The sequence below is a fragment of the Mixophyes fleayi genome, chromosome 7 (assembly GCF_038048845.1).
Source record: "Mixophyes fleayi isolate aMixFle1 chromosome 7, aMixFle1.hap1, whole genome shotgun sequence".
Classification (NCBI taxonomy): Eukaryota; Metazoa; Chordata; class Amphibia; order Anura; family Limnodynastidae; genus Mixophyes; species Mixophyes fleayi.
Window position 1 is genome coordinate 43,852,385 of NC_134408.1, and position 5,000 is coordinate 43,857,384.

Below are 5,000 nucleotides of genomic sequence, written 5' to 3' on the forward strand. Positions count from 1 at the left end.
AACTGTGGTAATTCTAGAGCTAATACATGCCGACGAGCGCTGACCCACCCGGGATGCGTGCATTTATCAGACCAAGACCAATCCGGGGCGCCCCGGCGGTGCTCCGTGCCTCGGTCCGGGCCCGCCGGCCCCTTTGGCAACTCTAGATAACCTCAGGCCGATCGCACGTCCCCGTGACGGCGACGATACATTCGGATGTCTGCCCTATCAACTTTCGATGGTACTTTCCGCGCCTATCATGGTGACCACGGGTAACGGGGAATCAGGGTTCGATTCCGGAGAGGGAGCCTGAGAAACGGCTACCACATCCAAGGAAGGCAGCAGGCGCGCAAATTACCCACTCCCGACTCGGGGAGGTAGTGACGAAAAATAACAATACAGGACTCTTTCGAGGCCCTGTAATTGGAATGAGTACACTTTAAATCCTTTAACGAGGACCCATTGGAGGGCAAGTCTGGTGCCAGCAGCCGAGGTGGAAGGTTGTGTTTGGAGGTAGCTCGTACATCAGATTTGTTCTAAGGAGTATCCCAGCTAAGGATGGAGGATCCTGGGGGAGGAGAGGTGGAGACCCCCCAGGCTTTTGGGTCTAAAACATCAGGCACGGAGAGTATTTCCACAAATAAGCCTAGTACCAGCTTGGCCGTGGTTATGAACCCACAATATGGAGTGACTTCCACAGAGACTGTGCATGGATCTACCCTGAATATGGAAGTAGAAAAGGATCCCAAACCCGGTCCAAGTGAACCTGCTGAACTTGTGTTATCCCATATGAAGTTTAATATGGGTGAACAAGGGATGAAAACCTGTGACCTGAGCCCAGTGAAGCAACTGGGTTCAGGGGTAAAGCTAACAGGGAAGCTGAGTATGCAACCCTGCGTGAACTTGGGGACTTTACAGCCGGTGTTGCTGCAGAAGGCCTTTAGGATAAACCCCGATGTGGGGCCCAGGTCGGAACCGGGAGAGGTTTTGGAAAGCCAGGCACCTGGTGATACATGTCAGCGTGGATGGAGAGGAGTCGGGCCCGATATGCCGATAGATCCGGCAACTGTGAGTCTGCCCGAATCTGAGGACAGCGAGCCGGAAGAAATGGATGTCGGGGCCCGGATCAGGGAGCTGGAATCGGAAATGGATGGCTTGGAGAGACTCATCGCCAAAAAAAAGAAAAAGAGAAACCGGGCGTTCAGCCGGGACAGGGCGATTTTTTCAGCAGAGATCGAGGACTTGTCAGAGGCTCTAAAGGAAAAAGAAGATCTGCTGGTTAAGCTAAAGGAGATCGAAGGTGCAGCTAACCTGGAGGACTCGGCGCTACTACGTCCTAATGAGGTGGCTGAGACACAGGAAGAAAGCGAGAATGGCGGTCTCTATGGAGTAATCCGATCCATGGAGGGCGAGCAAGGGTCTGTGAAGGGCCGGGGAGAAGCGGAAGGTGGACCTGAAGGGTGTGTGGTGCAGGTTCCCGAGGAGGGGAATGTAGTGCACTCCCGGCCGTTCGTGGTCTTTTCGGGAGAAGCCGGAAGCGAGGACCCGAGTGCCCAGAGACCGGTAAGCTCAGCGGCTCCTCTAAAACTAAGTGTTGTCAGTGACAGTTCAGAAGTCATAATACATAATGATAATGTGTTAAACATGGATAAGAGGTCTGGCTCAGTGATCGGGACAGTGGCCTGTGACACAGCGGCAGCGCGTTCCTCTGCAGCGCAGCCGAGCTGTCGGCAAAGTCCTGAGGTCCGTGTCAGTGCGTCTGAAGCTGGTTATACCGTGGTAGCAGCTAAAGTGGGTTCAAGAGATCCTCAAAATAAGAATAATGACGTAAATATGACATGTGTAAATGTTGGTAATATGGTGACAGAAGGAGATGTGTCTGATGCAGGTATCGGGGGAAATGCTAGTGACACGGCGGCGGCGCTGTTCCCTGTAGTGCAGCCGGGCTGTCAGCAGACCCCTGTGATCCGTGTCAGCGCGTCTGAAGCTGGTTATACCGAGGTAGCAGCTAAAGTGGGTTCGAGAGATCCTCAAAATAAGAATAATAATGTAAATATGACATGTGGAAATATTGGAAATATGGTTGCAGCGGGAGATGTGCCTGATGTAGGTATCGGAGGAGGTGCCTGTGACACAGCGGCAGCACTGTTCCCTGTAGTGCAGCTGAGCTGTCGGCAAATTCCAACGGTCCAAGCCAGCACATCCGAGGCTGGAAATGTAAATATTATGTGGGGAAAAAGTGTGGTAAATCCTTGGGTTGCAAAGAGTGGTAATGTGGGTGGGATAGTCGTGAAATCCAGAAATGAGCCTGAGTATGAACGGAACTCAGTGGTCTCGGCTGGTACATCCGGGGGGGCAGGGGTTGGACCTAGTACGATTCAAAACAAGATTATTGAGACAATATATGGTCCATTATGTGTAACGGATAGGGCTAGAAGGGCGGTGGAGTTAATAGAGAGGACATCCAAATCAATGCCGGGTATATTGGGAGAGGGTGAGCAATTGATATCCAGAACCAAGGAGGTGGGGTCTGGGTCCCAGCAAGAGGAAAGGGGAACTAGCGGTGGTGGAAGCAAAGGTCAGGCGGCAGCGATGGGTCAAGTGTCGGACTCAGGTCCTCTACCTGGGTCAAAATCATATGCAGGGGCTGTAATGGGCCCGAGAGTTTCGGGTAGTGGGGTAAGTGTTCCGACCAGGTTGCAGGGGCCAACGACAGCTCAGCCTTTTAAAAGACGGAACGTGGTGCAGTTGAAATTTGTGGGAAAGGAGCCTCCCAATAGGTCAGATTTTCTGAAGGTTTTCTTGGATTCCTTTGGTTTTGTCCCGGCGGATCTCTTTGCCTGCATCCACCCTGTCAATACGGCAGAATATGACGTAATCTTTATGTCGTACCAGGGGCTGCAGGCTTTCTGGAATGAGTGGGGTGGGTGCAGGTCGAGAGATCCGTGGACGAATTACAGGGCCATAGCGGTAACCCGGCAGGAAAGAGTCAGGATCACTATTCTTGTAAGAAACGAATCTATCCCTGCAGCGGACCTCGGGTTCTGGGTGGGAAGGTACGCGAAAATGACGTCTCCCCTGGTCAAGGTACCGGACCCTAGCCATGGTGTCTGGGGTGGCGGATGGTCCACCACAGTAGATCTAAAGAGCACGGAGGCTGGCCTGGTGCACTTACCCTCAGCGGCCTTTATTGGCCGTGACAGGATTCAGTGTTTTTACCCGGGTCAGCCGAGGATGTGCCACAAGTGCGGGGACTTCCGCCACCTCAGTGCAAATTGCCCTCAACAAAAGTGTGGGCACTGGGCATGAAACAAGATCATGTAACCAAATTAGATGCAATTTGTGCGGTATAATAGGCCATCCCTTCAGCAGGTGCCCCCATGCGGCTCATAATGCTGGGTTTACAGACAAGGAGTTGGTAGGTGCGGTGGAGGTGGCAGAAAGTGGGGAATGTAGGGATGAACCGAGGGAACCTACAGTGGATCCTGCTTCTCCACGGTCCCCCCCCCCTCAGCAGTTGTAGTGGCAGTCAAGAGCACTGTGGCTGAACCTGTTGAGTGGTCAAGGCCAAAGAAAAGTAAGGGAAAGAAAAAACATATAGAAAAGGATGATGTAGTACTGTCAAATAAATTCCAATTCCTTTCCAGTAGTGAGGAGAGTATGGAGGAAGGGGAAATTGTAAGGGAAGCAGGGGGGAACTTGGTTCAGGTAGTAAGGCAGAAGCAAAAACCAAGGAGGTCAAGGGATATATCTTTGGGTGAGGTGGCGAAGGTTAGGAAAAAATCTGACAATATTAAAAAAACGGCTCGGTCCTTCTTGAAAGACAAAGTGATGGCTCCATTGGGGGCCCCCTTGGGGGAAGATCTGGTCACTTCAAAGGTACAGGCCCACCCCATAAGTAGTCCTGCAGAGGTAGAATCTCCCGACACGGGTCTGGTGCCCGTAGAAGGGGAAAAACAATCTGGAGGAGGGAATATAGTCTCTGTCTTTCAGGGCCAGGATCCTTTTCTTGGTCCTGCTGGTCCTGCTATTGGTAACACCTCGGGTCCTCAGGGGGAGTTCGCGGATTTATCTGGTGATCAAGATAGCCAGAAGGGGGGAGGGCTGCAGGGGATTAGCGATCCTGGTGGGTCCGCAAGGGGGGTAATAAAGTTGGGCGTTATCCCTCTGATAGAGGAGGAGGTAGTCCCAGTAGAGGGTGATTCTCTACAAGCAGGGTTGAGCTACAAACGTTTTGGTTCCTCCGATGAGGACTCAGAGAGGAGAATAAAGAAGAATTGAGTTGTTACTACTATCCATAACTCTGAAGGATGGCTTCCCAGCCCATTAGATTTGCCACCATTAATGTGACTCTATCCTTTCAGAGCGTGCTCGTTATATGGCCTTTGATTTTTTCAACACGGTTGAGGTTGATTTTTTATTTTTGCAGGAGACCAGACTGGGTCAGCTTGCTGACCTACATAAGGCAAAAAGAGAGTGGAGGCGGGGGCCCTCCTACTGGTCTCTTGCGGCCGAGGCGTACGGTGGGTTGGCGGTGCTTTTTACCGGCATGATAACCATCCAGCGAGTTATTGAGCTTGAGGTAGGTAGGTGCATGGTGTTAGACGTCAATCTGAGGGGGCATGACCTGAGGCTGATCAATATTTATGGGCCTCAAACTAAGTGGGATCGGAAGTGCCTCTTCAGGGCGATGAAGCCATACCTTTTTTCAGCCCGGCAGATAGTCTTTGGAGGTGATTTCAACACTGTCACTAGGACAAAAGACAGGGGAGGTTCAAAGACTTCGCTGGGCTATGACTCCCTTTTTTTAAATAGTATGATTAGACAGGTCTAGGATAGATAGGTTTTTCGTTAAGGAGAGCTCGAAAACCTCGGCTATTGAGTTGAGGCCAGTAGAGTTCTCTGATCACGTTTACTTATCTATGTCCTTGAATGCCTCGGGGTCCCTCCGGAAGGGTAGGGGTCTGTGGCGCCTGGGCTCTAAGCTTCTAGAGGAGGAGTTGATAAGACAGTCTTTCAGG